This window comes from Rattus rattus, chromosome 12, assembly GCF_011064425.1.
Source record: "Rattus rattus isolate New Zealand chromosome 12, Rrattus_CSIRO_v1, whole genome shotgun sequence".
Lineage (NCBI taxonomy): Eukaryota > Metazoa > Chordata > Mammalia > Rodentia > Muridae > Rattus > Rattus rattus.
The window spans coordinates 43419551-43437495 of record NC_046165.1 but is presented as its reverse complement, the minus strand read 5'-3'; positions in this window follow the sequence as shown (position 1 = coordinate 43437495).

The following is a 17945-nucleotide window of genomic DNA, read 5'->3' as shown; positions in this document are numbered from 1 at the left end:
CATCTCTCTAAATGTTCCAACAATTTTTTTCTGTGCAAATTAAAATACTTTTCTCAGCAGCAATATTGGTGTGTGTTTCTTTGAACCATTTTGTAAAGGATTATCACAGCACTCATTTACTAAGGCACCAAAGACGTGGCGGATTATAAACTCAGGCTGGGGCACATTTAAGTCCAAGTTTATGTCATATGGTTTCTGCAAATAAACGCAGGGCTTAATATGATCCAGAAATGCTGCCACTCATGAAGTTGTAGGAAAACTGCAGATATTTGGGGTGCGTGTTTTGTGTGTGTGTGTGTGTGTGTGTGTGTATCTGTTTTTGTCTGCATGTATGTCTCTGTGTGTGTTTGTGTGTGTGTTTGTGTGCATGTATGTCTCTCTGCCTGTGTTTGTGTATGTGTGTGTGTGTTTGTCTGCATGTGTGTCTCTCTGCCTGTGTTTTTGTATGTATCTACTATGTGTGTGTCTGCATGGTTATGTGGTGTGTGTGTGTGTGTGTGTGTGTATCTGTGTTTGTCTGCATGTATGTCTCTGTGTGTGTTTGTGTGTGTGTGTTTGTGTGCATGTATGTCTCTCTGCCTGTGTTTGTGTATGTGTGTGTGTGTGTTTGTCTGCATGTGTGTCTCTCTGCCTGTGTTTTTGTGTGTATCTACTATGTGTGTGTCTGCATGGTTATGTGGTGTGTGTGTGTGTGTGTGTGTGTGTGTGTGTGTTTACACGTAAATTTATGCTACTGGCTGAAAAGCACCACATGCCCAACATTATAGAATGCTTGTGAGTTGCTCTAGTTAACTCCTTGTATTCATTTATTTAAGAAAAGCACTGAGCTTCACAATTCACATGATGATGTCTATTTGGGTACCCGTCACTACCCGTAACTGATTTAGTCTCCTTATCATTGGATTTACTGTTCATCAATGCAGGTAAAACACTATAATTTGAAGGCCCTTTCTAATAACTGGAATGCAAAGCAGGACATAGCCACTCATATTTGAACTTTTGAAATAGATCCATCTACCTTGAATGTTTCATTAAATTAAATGGGTTTTTTAAAGAACCATTATGTCATACAGATGCAAAACTAAACTTGCACAAAAGGTCGTATAGAGAACATGGTGTTTGTAGATTTCAGTAGCAGTTGATATTTTAATTGAGCCAGTACCTTTAGAATTTTGAGGAAAAGAAAGATTTGGTTCCTGAGTTTAAAGAAAACAGCCGTTTAAATAAGATACTAAGGGTGAGAGAAGCAGAGATCCAGAAATTTTAGAGTTGTTTCCTGAACAGAGATAGAAAAAGCCAACAGAAAAAGCATAGGAGCTTGAGGCAGTGTGGGAAGATCGAAGGGAAGTATTTTAGTTTTCCAGAGGCTTCCCCAGTATAATAGCATAGACAAGGCCTTCAGGGCTTTGGTTCTCTATGCTCTAACATGGCCTATCTTACATGGAAGAAAGAAAATTCAGATTATTAGGCAGTAACATTCGTTGTTTTTAATATCTGTAAGACCCTTCCTAATGAAATTAGAGGTAGAAGCCACAGTTCAATATGGTGGTGGTGGGCACTTGACCAAAAATCTTTTAATCTATGTTCTATTGGCTTTTGTTAGCAAATGTAAGACCAATTAAGCTTTAATAAAGATTTATCCAAATTAAGTCTCTTTATTCAGAGCCCATGAAAATGCCAGTCATGACAACATTTAGAATATTAATATTTGTCTAATTGTACTGTTATCCAAGGTTTTGTACCTCATAATTCAAGAACTACTCTGTATTTCCTTATTTGTTTAGATGTCTGTGAGTTGCAATTTTAGCCAGCATCTTGATGGCCTAGGGGTCACTGACAAGCCAAAGTGGACCGGATGGTAATAGATGTTCTATAGTGCACTCTATGTCTTCTTGTGTATAGTACACAACATATTTAAATATCAAATTATATTAAGTTTAAGATGTTTAAAGTTAAGGTTTAATCTGTTTCTCAGCTACAGATCAACTCCAAGGAATGTATACTACACTGCAGAACTATCTTTCAGACAGCACACACCTGTGTGTGTGTGTGTGTGTGTGTGTGTGTGACCAAATTAAACAAGATTGTTTCAGAATTGGATGGTCACATGATAAAATTATCAAAAATTTTGTTTGTCTTCCAATTTTTTTTCAGATTTAGTGAAAGATTTGTCTCTTAAAATGGCCAAACATGCTTTTCAGAGCAAAATAATAAAATTGCTGTCTATTTTCAAAAGATGAAGTATTACTTCTTTAAAGATAAACACAAACTTTTCATAAGTTTAATCAGCATTTATTTCCTCATTGTACACATCTTTAAAATAAAAGACAAAGGGTTCTTACTCTGTGACTTTCCTCAGGTTCACAAATAGTCCATGCATGAGAAAACAGCATAATCCTTGAGGCTGGTTAGCAGAGAGATGTCCATGTCAATGGGGCTCAGACTGCACTGATGGACAAGACTTCCTTTGTCCTACAGCCTACAGATAACTTTTGGCAAGGTTTAAGACAGTTTCATATATACATATAACAAAGTTTTGTAATTTTAATACCCCTTTGAACGTCTCACAAACACCCACCTATTCTTTTAGTCTCCTCTACTTTCCAACATGTCCCCCTTCGTGTGTGTGTGTGTGTGTGTGTGTGTGTGTGTGTGTGTGTGTGTGAGAGAGAGAGAGAGAGAGAGAGAGAGAGAGAGAGAGAGAGAGAGAGAGATGTGTGTCTTGAATTACTAAATTTAATTAGGTGTTCATTCATGAACATGGGAAATAACTAATTGCTGACCATTCACAATTTAACAGTGCCTATGCCAATGAAAAAAGGGACACTATTTCCCTAGCAAGCATTAATTGTTAATTGTCCCTTAGGAAGTGTAGAGCCTCGTGAGCCACTCTGGTTTCTTTGTGAAAATATTTAAAGGCTTAAATATGAGTGGATCTTGTGTGAATAACCACAAATTCAGTGAGTTCATTAGGGCAAACTCCATGCCAGGCCCTAGATTCATTTGATAGTTAATCCTCATTACTATGTTGACTATGTCATCTCTCAAATGAATGGTAAGCCACTGGGCCTTGTTGTGAGTGAAATTCTTAGTTAAAATGTGTGGAATGGGAGAGATTTTCATCTTCTGACATTTTCTTCAGTTTCTTTGTTCAGAGACTTGAAGATCTTGTCATACAGATCCTTCACTTGTTTGGTTAGAATTACACCAAGGTATTTTATATTATTCATAGGCATTGTAAAGGGTGTAGTTTCCCTAATTTATTTCTTAGAACATTTACTATTATTTGTATAAAGGAGGGTTAATGATTTCTCAAACTACAGACTGGGAAAGGATCTTCGCAAACCCTGCATTTCATAGAAGGCTAATATACAAAATGTACAAAGAATTAAGGAAGCTGTACACCAACAAACCAAATAACCCAATTAAAAACTGGTGTTCAAAACTAAACAGAATTCTTAACAGCGGAATCTTGAATGGCCGAGAAGCACTTAAAGAAATGTTTACTCGGGATGCTATTTTCTATTTCCATCTTGTGTGAGGTAACCCAGCCACAAAAGAATACACATGGTATGCACTCACTGATAAGTGGATATTAGCCCAAAAGTTTGGAATACCCAAGAAACAATTCACAGATCATATGAAGCTCAAGAAAAAAGAGGATCAAAATGTGGATGCTTCAGTCCTTCTTAGAAGGGAGGACAGAATACTCAGGAGAGGGAGAGGGTAGGAGGGACTTGGGAGGTAGAGAGGAGAGATAGAGGGAAAAAGAGGCAGCACCAGGTATAAGAGGAGAAAGGGATAATATACAGGGTCAGGAATTTGAACAGAAGTATATAACAATGGCGGATGGGGAACTGAGGATAGTCACCAGCAAGTCCCAGATGTCAGAAAAGCAAGAGGCTTCCAGAACCCAACAGGGATGAGATTAGCTGAAATGACCAACAAAGGAGAGAGAGAGAACCTTTAGAGACCATATCCAGAGGTTAGGCAAGTTCCCCAGTTGGGGGATGGGACAACCCACCCTTCTCAGTATTTTAACCCAGAATTGCTCATGTCTAAAGGAAATATAGGGACAAAGAATGGAGCAGAGACTGAAGATATGGCCATCTAGCAACTGCCACACCTGGGGATCCATCCCATATGCAGCCACCAAACGCAGTCACTATTGCTGATGCCAAGACATGCTTGCTGACAAGAGTCTGATATGGATGTCTCCTGAGAGGCTCTGCCAGAGCCTTACCATTACAGATGAGAATGCTTGCATATAACTCTTGGATTGAGCATGGGGACCCCAATGGAGAAGTTAGAGAAAGGACTGAAGGAGCTGAAGGGGTTTACAACAGCATAGGAAGAACCACACTATCAACCAACCAGACCCCCCCCCCCACAGAGCTCCCAGGGACTAAACCACAAACCAAAGAGTAGACATTGAGGGACCCATAGCTCCAGCTGCATATGTAGCAGAAGAAGGCATTGTCTGGCATCAATAGGAGAAGCCCTTAATCTTGTGAAGGCTCAATTCTGCAGTGTAGGGGAATGCCAGGGTATTGAGGTGGAAGTGGGTGGATGAGAGGAAGAGCATCCTCATATGAGCGAGGGGGGTATGGGAAAGGAGGATAGGGAAAAGGGATAACGTTTGAAATGTAAATATATAAAATACACAGTAAAAAATAAATTAGAAAATGAAAAAATAAAGAAATGTTCAAAGTCCTTAGTCATCAGAGAAATGCAAATTAAAACAAATATGAGATTCCATCTTATATCCATTAAAATGGCTGAGATCAAATACCTAAGAGATAGCTCATGCTGGTGAGGATATGAAACAAGGGGATAACTCCCCGATTGCTGGTGGGATTACTCCCTTGTACTACCATTTTGGAAGACAATTAGGCGGTTTCTCCAAAGACAGAATAGTTCTACCTTACGCTCCAGCTATACCACACCTGGGCATATACCCAAAAGATGCTCCAACATCTTATAAAGACAATTGCTCAACTTTGTTCTTTGCAGCTTTATTTGTAATATCCTGAAACTGGAAGCAACCTCGTTATACCTCAACTGAAGAATGTATAAAGAAAATATGGTACATCTACACAACAGAATACTATACAGATATTAAAAATCAAGACATAGTGAATCTTGCTAGCAAATGGATGGAGGAAAGATGGAGAGGAGAATGGAAAGTTCTGGATCAACTGTGGGGGAAAGACAGGAGAGACAGTTAGATGGCAATGAGAATGGATGGAAATCTACAACTGACAGGGGTGAGAAGGCAGGGAGCATTTCCAAGATGACACAGAGACCTGAGGTAAGGGAGGTGCCCAAGAATCAATGGATATGACCTTCCCTGTGATGCCCAGCATTGGGATATGGAACCTGAAGAGGCCACCTCCTATTGCCAGGCAGAAGCTTCAGTGGAGTTGTACAAACCCTAACGAACTCACAGCACTTGTAACCCTATATTTATCCTCTCTCTGCAAGAAGTGCAGGCACTGGGGATGAATGAGAGACTGAGAGAATAGTCAACCAATAACCAGCCTAAATTTAGACCCATTCCATGGGCAAGTACCAGGTCTTAACACTATTAATGGCATTTTGTTATACTTGCAGACAAGAGTCTTTCATGGCTATCCTCTGAGAGGGTCCTCCAAGTAGTTGACTCAGACAGATACAGACACCCAGTCAGTGGATGGAGCTTGGGGATTCATATTGAAGAACAAGAGAAGGGATTGTGGGCCTGAAGGAGATAATAACTCCACAGAAAAAGGTCAGATTCAACTTACCTGAACCATTGAGGCTCTCAGAATCTGAGCGATTAACAGAACAATATACATAGGCTGGACCTAGACCTCCCTGCACATATGTAGCAGATGTGGGGCTTAGTCTTCATGTGGGTTCTGAACAACTGGAACGAGGGCGATCCCAAAAGCCAATGGCTGTATTTGGGATATATTCCTTTATCTGGACTCAGTGGGAGAGGAAGTGCCTCATATTTCAGAGATGTGAAATGCCAGTGTGTGGGGAAACCCATGGGTCCCCATCTGCTCAGAGGATACAGGGAAGGGGTATGGGTGAAGGATTGTAAGAGCGGGTGACTTGGAGGGGAGGACACTGAGCAGGATGTAAATTGAATACGTTAAGACAGTGAATAAATAAATACAGAAATAAAATTAAATAAAATGTATATATTGGGAAGACTTTTCCTAAATGTGAGTAGTAGCATATGATGGTAGGCATAAGGGAGATGGAGGCAGAATACTTTTCTCCTTGCTTGTTTATCTTCATTCTGTCTGGAAAGTTCATTTGCTCTTTTACTGATACTGCTGTATGCCTTCATTGACTCTACATCCAACTGCTTCATCTTTCCAGTGTTGACTGAAGACCACTTGACACTTTTAGGGGAAAAGGCAGATTCTTTCTACGGACCTACTAACAATGTTCTTTATTTTAATTACTGAGACTTTTACTGTACATCACCACTAGGCCAGCCTATAATTAAGAAAGTCATTTTCATCTAGCTACTACAGAGGGGAGAGTAGTAGTTGTTTAATTTTAAAGAAATATGAACAGTGATTGAGTTCACTGCTTTGATTCTAAGCAGATATATGACAGATGCCACCTTCATTGTTGGTGAATTATATAAAAGTAACTGTAGCCAGTATCTGGCAGTCTATTATTCTGTAAGACTTCAGTAATTCTTAGAAGTGTAATTAGAAAGGAGAGTGTGTCCATCTAAGATCAAATGGGAGCATACACTTTAGTAGATTGCTGGTTTTCTACCATTTCCTTGTAATTTGTTATTTTTGTCATTTATACACAATGTGCCATGTCAACAAACAAGGGATAATATATGGATTGTTTTCACTTCCCAATCTGAAAATTTCATACTCTTTGTCTCTAGATAGTCCACTACTTGTACAACTTTGGACACATTATTGTTAGAGTAATACGATCTGTTGCTGTAGGAAATGAGGCAACAACGTGCCCAGTTCCTTGATTCCCTCTCAAAAATGAATAATTATAAAATAAGTCTTGATTTTAGAAAAGAACTATTTGTGTTTAATCAACATAATAATCTAATATATCAAATATATCTAATATTAATATTAATAATATATCTAATATTTCACTTTCCAATGACATTCATTTTTTTGCTTTTTCGTTTTGTTTTTATAATTGCATTTTTTATTTGCATTTAAAATTTTTAAAGGTTATGCTATTTCCCAGGTTCCCCTCCAGAGACCCACTATTTTACCACCCTTGCTTTAATGAGGGTGCTTCCTCACCCAAAATCCCACTCCCTCCCACCTCCCAACCTGACATTCCCCTACCCTGGGTCACGGAGCCTTGACAGGACCAAGGGGCTCTCTTCTCAATGATGCCCTCCCTATAAGACCATCTTCTGCTACATATGCATAGGTTCATCTCTGGGAGCTCTGGGGCATCTGGTTGTTTAATATTGTGTTTTTCTTATGGTGTTACAAACCACTTCAGCTACTTCAGTCCTTTCTCTTAAGTCCTCTTTTGGGGACCCTGTTCCCAGTTCAATGGTTGGTTGAGAGCATTTACCTCTGTATTTGTCATGCTCTGGCAAAGCCTCTCAGCAGATAGCTATATCAGGCACCTGTCAGCATGCACTTCTTGGCACCTGCAATATTGTCTGGGTTTGGTGGCTGTGTATGACATGCATCTCCATGTGGGGCAGTCTCTGGATGCCCTTTCAGTCTCTGATCCACACTGTCTTTGGATTTCCTCCTGTGAGTATTTTGTTCCCCCTTCTAAGAAGGTCTGAAGAATCCACACTTTGGTCTTCCTTTTTCTCATGTGGTTTGTGAATTGTATCTTGGATATTCCAAGCTTTTGGGCTAATATCCACTTACCAGTGAGTGCATACCATGTGTGTTCCTTTAGGATTGGGTTACCTCCCTCAGGATGATATTTTCAAGTTCCATCCATTTGCCTAAAAATACCATAACATCATTGTTTTTAATAGCTGAGTAGTAGTTCACTGTGTAAATGTACTACATTTTCTGTATCCATTCCTGTGTTGAAGGTCATCTGGCTTCTTTCCAGCTTCTGACTATTATAAATTTGGCTGCTACAAACATACGGGAGCATGTGTCCTTTTTATATGTTGGAGCATCTTCTGGGTATATGTACAGGAGTGGTTAGCTGGGTCCTCAGGTTGTACTATGTCCAATTTTCTGAAGAATCTGCAGACTAATTTACAGAGTGGTTGTACCAGCTTGCAATACCACCAACAATAGAGGAGGGTTCCTCTTTCTCCACATCCTTGGCAGTATGTTGTCACCTGAGTTTTTGATCTTAGTCATTCTGACTGGTGTGAGGTGGAATCTCAGAGTTGTTTTGATTTATATTTTCCTGATGACTAAGATGCTGAACATTTCTTTAGGTGCCTGTTGGCCATTTGATATTCCTCAATTGAAGATTCTTTTGTTTAGTTCTGTACCCCATTTTTATAGTGTTATTTGATTCTCTGAAGTCTAACATCTTGAGTTCTTTTTATATTTTGGATATTAGCCCTTATCAGATGTAGAATTGGTAGATCTTCCCCAATCTCTTGGTTGCTGTTTTCTCCTACTGACAGTGTCCTATGCCTTACAGAAGCTTTGCAATTTTATGAAGTCCCATTTGCAGATTCTTGATCTTAGAGCGTAAGCCATTGGTGTTCTGTTCAGGAAAATTTCCCCAGAGCCCATGTGTTCAGGGATCTTGTCCACTTTCTCTTCTCTTAGTTTCAATGTATCTGGTTTTAATGTGGAGGTCCAAGATGTAATTAGACTTGAGCTTTATACAAAGAGATAAGAAAGGATCAATTTGCATTCTTCTACATACTGGCTTCCAGTTGAACCAGCACAATTTGTTAAAAATGCTGTCTTTTCCCATTGGATGGTTTTAGCTCCTTTGTCAAAGAGCATGTTATCATAGGTTTGTGGGTTCATTTCTAGGTCTTCAATTTATTCCATTGATCTACCTGCTTATCTCTATACCAATAACATATGCAGTTTTTATCACTATTACTCTGTAGTATAGCTGGAGGTTAGGGATGATGATTCCCAAGAAGTTTCTTTTATTGTTGAGGAGACATTTATTTATTCCTTGTCATTAAAATGAATAAGAAATACTTTGTTTTTAATTCTGTTTTATTTATACCCGTGGCTGCTCTAAAGCTGTACATGTGTTATGTCTGTCTCAAAATCTTCTTCCACATTCCTGTTATTTAGTTAAGTTCTCTTCTCTGAAAAATGAATATTTAATACCCAGAGTATTTTCTATTGCCTCCCAAAGTTGTGCATTTTTCTTAAAGAAGGTAAACATCAGTAATACTATCATTAAATTATAAAGATTTAAAATGCATAACAGATAGAAGCTGTTGTTTTTATTTTCATGTTTATCTGGGAACAAAGAGAAAAACCTGATAGAATAGGATTTGAAAAGTTAGATATACTTTTTTACTTAAATTTCTTCAGGTTTAAAAATGTTTATATCACCATAAGACTACTTCATGGTTGGAGGGAGTTCCTAGGAAAGGGAACTAATAATGGTCCATAGGCACCAATGCATCTCAGGTACATATTACTTCTAAATTAATATAGTTAGTAAAAATTAGTATAATTACTGTCTGCAATATTAATAATACTAATTAATAAAATTGTGGTCTTTATTTGAGGGTAGTAATTAATATTGAATGGCATGAAGTTTTTAAAGTTTGATTGAAGTCTTCCATATAGTAATTTGACAAATTAGAATTGAATGTTCATCAGTCTGCCTTCAATTTCTTTATCTTTTCGTCTATACTCTGGCTGCTTGAGAGCCTCATCCATGTGCACAACTATGATTTTACTGTTATGCACTCAAAGGGATTATTTTTTAAGCCTATGTTCAGCTCATTTCCTTAGTAAATGGAAAATATCTTGCTCTTGCCTTCTATAGAATTCAAAGCTCTTCTTTGGTAGACTTCTGTTTTCTTTAGTTATAGCATGGGTGGTATTAATTTCCCTATGTTAGGGAGGTTCTTTATTGTACTAGAAAATATCCTGAGTGAGGAAAGTCAGACCCAAAAGGACACGTACTATATGTACTCACTAATAATATTAGTGAAAAAAGTACATAATATTAGCCAAAAACGTACAGAATACTCAGGGTACTACTCATAGAACTTAAATAAGTTAACAAGACAACAATCATGGCGATGAGGGAGGGACAGACCTGGGCAGGAAAGGAAACAGGGAGAGGAAGAGGAGAGCATGATTCGGTACTGGGGGGAACAGGACTGAAGCCCTGAAAGCCAGCAGAAAGAATGGAAACAGGCATTCTCAGGAGGTAGGACATGGGCGACCCTCTAAAATGTACCAGAGGCCTGGGAAGTGAGAGACTCTTAAGACTCAAAGGGAGGGACCTTATATGAAATGCCCAACAGTGGGGAGAGGGGACTTGTAGAGCCCACCTCCAGAAAAGGGACAGGGCATCAAGTGAGGGATGGGTTGCCATCCCTCAGTCAAAAACTCTGACCTATAATTGTTCTTGCCTGAAAGAACTGCATGGTCCAAAGTGGAGAAGAGCCTGAGGGAAAGGAGGTTCAGTGACAGCCCAAATTGGGATCCATCTCAAAGGGAGGGGGGAGGCTCCTTTGATGTATTACTGATGCTATGGTGTGCTTACAGATAGGAGCCTAGCATGAATGTCCAAACGAAAGGCCCAACAAGCATTTGGAAGAGTCAGATGCAGATATTTACACCCAATTAATGGACAGAAGTTGGTGATCCTTGTGGTTGAATTAGGGAAAAGCTTTTGGATCCCCGAGATCTCTCAGATATTGAGCCACCAATCAGGTACCATATACCAGCTGATATAAGGCCCCCAAAACATATACAGCAGAGGAATGCTTGGTCTGGACTTAGTGTGAGAAGATGCACCTAACCATCTAGATACTTGAGGCCCCGGGAATTGGTTGAACGGGATGTGGGGGTGGGGGTGGGTACATCCTCATGGAGCCATGGGCGGGAGGCGGGGGGCAGTGGAGGAGGTATTGGATGTAGAACAGTCAGAGGGTGGACTGGGAGGGGAATAAAGACTGGATTGTAAAAAAGGAAAACAAATGCATGTGCAACATTCAGTGTCCTGAACTGTGCCAGTAACTAAGGCACTTCCATGCCTACCATGAGCTGAAATTCACAAGTTTACGTTTAAGTCTAGTTCGCTTTTCATTTATGATTTCAAGCTATTGTTTATCTTGACTTTCACTATAAATGAACACATTTTGATACTCTGGCTATTTTATATGTGTTGTTTTCTCAAATGACAGAGCCCATAGTTCTACTACAATGTGTAAATCTCTAAACAAACAAAATTTAACCTTACAAAATATAAGTGTATTCTTGTTCTTTTCTCCCCTTTTATTGGATATATATTCTTACAATACATTCTAATTTCAGTTTCTTCTCCCAGTTCCTCACCACTTCTACTCTCATCTGGATCCATTCACTTTCTCTGTTTTATTGGAGAAGAACAAGCTTTTACAAGATGACAAGAGAACCTAACAAAATAATAATACTATGAAACAAAAAAAAAATCACATCAAGTTGGCAGGATAAAACAATACAAAAGACAGAAAGAGAAGATAGAAAAATCAGAGAATCATTTGTTCACATACTCAGGAGTTCCATAAAAATATGAGATGGAAAGCTATAATATATATGCAGAGATCCTGGTGTAGACCACTGCTGCTCCTGTGTTTACTGTTCCAGTCTCTGACTTCATATGAGCCTTCCTGGTTGATTCAGAATACCTTGGTCTCCAAGTGTTCACATCCCTTCTATCTCTTACACTTTTTATACTTCCTTTTTGCAGGGCTCCTTGAGCTCTGAGAGGAGGGATTTGTTGAAAACAGCCTTTTCAGAGCTGTGTGGTTCCAGGTTTTCTCTGTCTCTGTCACTGTCTCTGTCTCTGTCTCTCTCTGTCTCTCTCTGTCTCTCTCTCTGGCTCATATGACTTGTAAGATATATTAGGAGACCTTTGTGTATGACCTAGTACATACATTTATGTAAGTACAGAGAAACAATTTGATTTGCCTAGTAAAAGAAGGTTCCTAACTCTTTCTGGTTATGAATTTCGAATGTAGAAGAAAAAGAGTTAAACAGAGAGAGACAGTTAATCATTAGTACAGCCTGAACGGGAGCAAATACACGTCTATTAAATCCGTAAAGTGTAGTAGTAAAGAAGAACAGGTGAAATGAGTGGTTCAAGATACGTAGGAAGAAGCTACAATATTATTTATAGCGAAGCTTCATAAATGTTAGAGCATCACATATGTCCTATCTGCCATTACTCAAGCAAGTCACAAATTCCAGCCCAGTTCCAAGGAGTGGGAATTGAATTTCCCTTCTCCCAGACAGAGTAACAAGCCATCTGCAGGCAGCTTTTAGTCATCCTATATTTTTACGCTGTTCACAAGGCACTGTAAACTACATAACTAATATTTCAGTAACATTTTTCTACCCTTGAAAACAATCATTATACTTGTTGAGACAGATATAATCTATAATAACAAAGGTAAATATGTAAAATGCCTTGGTGCTTACAGTTCACATCTCTGAAAATTGCCTGTGTTGTGGCCACGGGCCAACAACTAATATTCATATATTAAATCAGCTGGAAATATGTTATCCTGAAAGGGATGGAGTGAAAATATTGGAGTTTACACTTCAGAGAAGAAAGTTGCTACAGAATCTATTTTCCCAGTAGTTTGCAGTCTTAGCTCTGTTAGTGATCTAATTTGCACATCCAATGCTTCTGTTCGAAGAAACAAGACAGTGGGCAGAACAGCCATTTTTCTGAATATGACTTGTTTTGAGAAGAGAGACATTGCAGTACATAATGAAGAGTTCTTAGCAGCTGATAAACTTTGACCTTAAGGCAAATTTTTCCAGGTTGCCCAAATTGAATTATTTTATTCTCATCACTTTAATGAGTTTAGTGAAGGGTGAACATCTTGAGTTCTTCCTCCAGATGCTGTGGTTCCTCCTCATAAATTCTTTGCATTTCTACCATCGAGTGTTTTCACTAAAATGGTACCTACTGCAAAAATTAAACCCAACTGACAGGAACCAAAATGCGATGAGTTCTCTCAGCTCCTTCCTACTAAAACATTTGTTGAATTTTTCCAGAAGGTTAAAAAGCATTTGAAAACGAAATGGATATGGCCCAACCTGTTTTGATAATGAATATAGGATACATATGATTGTATTTAAATTTACATAGCATACATTCAAATCCATTAAGCTGGCATACACAAATCTTATAGCTGAAAAAATGAAATAAAGATAGAATACATTTAATTATCTAAATTGCTATCCACATCTCTGATTCCAATATACCTACAGCAGTAATTTTATGACGAGCCTCTAAACATCTAGGCAAAGACTATAGCTTCATATATTCCTACAACCCTCAATGGAGGAATTAGGTTATACGTGCTTTTCCTAATTTAAAGAGTGACTTTCACACTGGGATGCATTAAATAGAAAACATTTAAATAAAAGGCAAATTGCTCTGCCTGTAATTGAATTTCCCTTGCTGTTATTGCTAATTATTGACAATATTTGTGATCGACTAAGACGCTTCGGCATTCAGAGAGAAATTATTTTTCTGCTTGTCTTAGAAGACAGTGACTGTCTTTTAGATATCACAGTCTGTTGCCATGGAAATGATTGTGATTTGAGAAATGTATCAGCAGCAACAAAAAAAAAAATTGCTCTGCATGGAGAATTCCCTTCTCTTCAGGGCTCTGGGCATTGTACAGCCTTGCATAGTAAGTACATGGTAATGGCTTCTCGGATTTTATAATATGTCTTTGTTTTACAATTTTTTTGCACAGTAGATAGAGTATGCTATATGTAATCATAAAGGAAGAAGCAGATAAGTAAACTGAAGGCAATGAAAAAACACTACTCTAAAATTAAAATGTAAATCATGCTAACTTAAAAAATTGAGCATGTATTCACAAATAGTGATATCAATGAGAAAACATAACTTATATTTTCAGATATGCTTCTTATTTCTATGTCTATTACCCAATTAGCAGACATTTGTTTGCTTGTATGCTGTTGATCTCCTGTGAAAGTAGACAGATTCCCTGGAAGGACACATGGCTTTTGCCTGCAGAGCATCAGACTAATGTCCATGCCTCCTTTGTGACTAATTCAAAGGAGAATTCTAGAGGAATATATGACACATAGGATGTAGTTTAAGATGTTCTCATTAGCATTTTAATGATTATGTATCTGAGTGGAAAAGAAAGAAATGGAAAATTTTCCCAGTATATCATAGAATGTATGAGAGAAGCAGAGATTAACTAGAAACAAAAGCTTTGGTTACTGACTTTAGTTTCAGACACTTTTCTCCCCACCATTTCCCTTCAAATCAAATCTATGTGATAGCCTGGTTCTCAAGGTTTTTATGCCTCAGCACTGCTTTGTGTGCTGGGGTTAGAATTGTTTGTCATCTCATCTGGCTGCTCATTGGTATCTTGGTTCTGTAGGTGAATTTTTGTTCTTCTTTCTCTTTCTTTCCCCTTTCACTGTAAATATAAATCTTTAACATGAACTGGTAAGTGTTAGGAAAGGAATATCTGGACTTTAAGAGACTAGAAAAATATAGGATTTGATGTGAACTAGTGGTGGATACTCATAAAAATTCGTCTTGGTGAGGAATCTACGTGAAGATGATGTGCCAAAGCACATAGTCCTCAAACGAGTACTATGTTATCTCAGTAGTACATGCCATACATACATTTTCATGATGCTAGACTATGAATGAATATACATGATGTCATATATACAGTCTGTAGAGAAGTCCTTGGTCAACTTCTGTCTCTGAGGCCTTGGCATACCAATTGTCTTGAATGTGAATGTTTAGTTTTCTTACTGGAATTTGAGTGTTTGAAAGAAGGAGAATATTAAAAAAATTTTCATAACATCTCTGATCTCTCAAACAACAGCGTGCATTTTTAAAAAAATTAGGAAAATATCACTCTATTTCATTATAAGACCAGGCCAGCCTAAAGGGATTTTTCACTTCACATCCATTTTTCAAAGTGAAGTTAGGGGTAGTTTCATCTTATAATTCTACAGTATTTCACAATTACAAGAGTAGCTTTAATAACTGTATGACATGTCACAGATGCAAGATCTCGAGGCTTTGGCTATTGTAGTATGTTGTAGCAATGTTCAAAACTCTAACTAGGGAGATGTTTCCTTTAGCCATACAGGGGAAATGCTACCAGAAATCAGTCCAGACATAACAACAATTGGATTGAAATTACAGGTATTCGAAGGGTGGAGACATTCCTTAAAGCATACAAATACAAATGAAAGTTTTACTTCTAACATCTCCAATGGAAGCTGTAATACAATGAACAGAGTTTAATACAGAGGCAAATGCCAGCAGCAAACCACTGAACTGAGAATAGGACCCCCGTTGAAGGAATCAGAGAAAGAACTGGAAGAGCTTGAAGGGCTCGAGACCCCATATGTACAACAATGCCAAGCAACCAGAGCTTCCAGGGACTAAGCCACTACCTAAAGACTATACATGGACTGACCCTGGACTCTGACCTCATAGGTAGCAATGAATATCCTAGTAAGATCACCAGTGGAAGGGGAAGCCCTGGGTCCTGCTAAGACTGAACCCCAGTGAACTAGACTGTTGGGGGGAGGCGACAATGGGGGAGGGTGGGAGGGAACACCCATAAGGAAGGGGAGGGGAGGGGGATGTTTGCCCGAAACCGGAAAGGGAATAACACTTTCAAAATGTATATAAGAAATATTCAAATTAATAAAAAAAGTTATTTCACTGCTTGCAACCCCCCCAAAAAAAGAAATGTATATAAGAAATACTAAAGTTAATAAAAAAAAAAAGGAAAAAAAAAAAAGAGTGTTGATCCAAGTACCAAGGCTCGACCTTATTAAGCTATAGACTTACCAGTATCTTCCCCAAAGTAAGTCTTATCTCATGAGGGATCTTAAGAGATTGTTATTATGGAGCCAAATATAGTATCCGCTACCCAGGAAGATAGTCTTAGGTTACTTAAATTCTGTGCTTCAGCATGCAAATAGTTTGAGGAAGTTTTCATAGTGGCATAACAAGAAAAGTCACAAATAATGTCACTTTTGAAGTACTTTGGAGGAAATATTAGATAAGAGCTACTTTTAAAAAAATATCAAATGTGGAATATGCTATTATAGCAGACCTGTCTTCTCTGGACTCAGTGGGAGAGGAAGCACCTAGCCTAATAGGAACTTGAAGTACCAGAGTGGGAAGATAGCCAAAGGGAACCCATCTACTCAGAAGAGAAGGGGATGGAGGATGAGGGGTGGGGGAAGAACTGTGGAAGGTGCTGACCAGGAAGTGAATGGGCAGTGCTGTCTGTCTTTGATTTTAGTGGAGTTGCTTCAAGATTTTCTCCATTTAATTTGATGTTCACTTTTGTTTGCTGTATATTGCTTTTTATTATTTTTAGGTATGTGCCATGAATTTCTGATTTCTCCAAGACTTTTAACTTGAAAAGGTGTTGAATTTTGTCAAAGGATTTTTCAGCATCTAATGAGATGATCATATTTTTTTCTTTGAGTTTATTTATATAATGGATTACATTGATGGATTTTTATATATGGAACAATCACTGCATCCCTGGGATAAACATATTTGATCTTAGTGAATGATATTTTTGGTGTGTTCTTGGATTCGGTTTGTGAGAGTTTATTAAGTATTACAGTGTGGATCTTCTTAAGCAAAATTGGTCTGAAGTTCTCTTTCCTTGTTGCATTTTTGTGTGGTTCACATATGATGTAACTTTGGCCTCATAGAATAAATTAGGTAGTGTTCCTTATGTTTCTACCTTATGAAACAGTTTTACGAGTTTGTTTTATTCTTGTATTCTAATTGTATTATCTAATTCAGCCCTGTTTAAAATACTGTTTAAATAGTTCACCTGATCTTGATTTAACTTTGGTATGTGGTATCTGTTTAGAAAATCATTCATTTTCTTTAGATATTCTACTATGTGAAGTATAGGCATTTGTAGTAAGACCTGGTGATTTCTTTGTAACTTCCTCAGTTTCTGTCATGTCTTCTTTTTCATTTCTGATTTTGTTAGTGTGGATCTTAGTGAATGATATTTTTGATGTGTTTTGGATTCGGTGCCTTTTGGTTCATTTGGCTAAAGTTTGTCCATGTTGTTGATTTTCTGAAAGAACTGGCTCTTGGATTTGTTTGTTTGTTCGTTTGTTTTATTCTTGTATTCTAATTGTATTATCTAATTGGTACACTTCAGCCCTGACTTTGACTATTTCTTGCCCTCTACTGTTCTTGGGTGTATTTGCTTTTTGTTCTAGAGATTTCAGGTGTGATGTTAAGTTGCTAGTTTGGGATCTCTCCATTTTCGTAGTGCTATGAATTTTCCTCTTAACACCGCTTTCAGGCTGTACCATGATTTTGTGTATGATGTACTCTCATTTTTATTGATTTCTAGAAAGTCTTCCATTTCTTTTGTTATTTCTTCCCTGTCCAAGTTATCATTTAGTAGACCGTTTTTCAGTTTACATGAGTATGTAGACTTTCTGTTGCATCTCTTGTTGAAGTCCAGTCTTAGTCCGTGGTGATGTAGTAGAATGCAAAGAGGTTATTTCAATCTTTTTTATCTTTTGAGGCTTGTTATGTGCCAATTTATTTGGTCAACTTTGGAGAAGTTTCCTTGCAGTGCTATGAAGATATATTCTTTTGGGGTGAAATGTTCTGTAGATATCTGTTAAATCTGTTTGTTTAACAACTTCTGTCAGTTTCATTCTGACTCTGTTTAATTTCTGTTTTAATGACCTGTCCATTGGTAAGAGTAGGGTGTTAAAGTCTCCCACTATTATTGT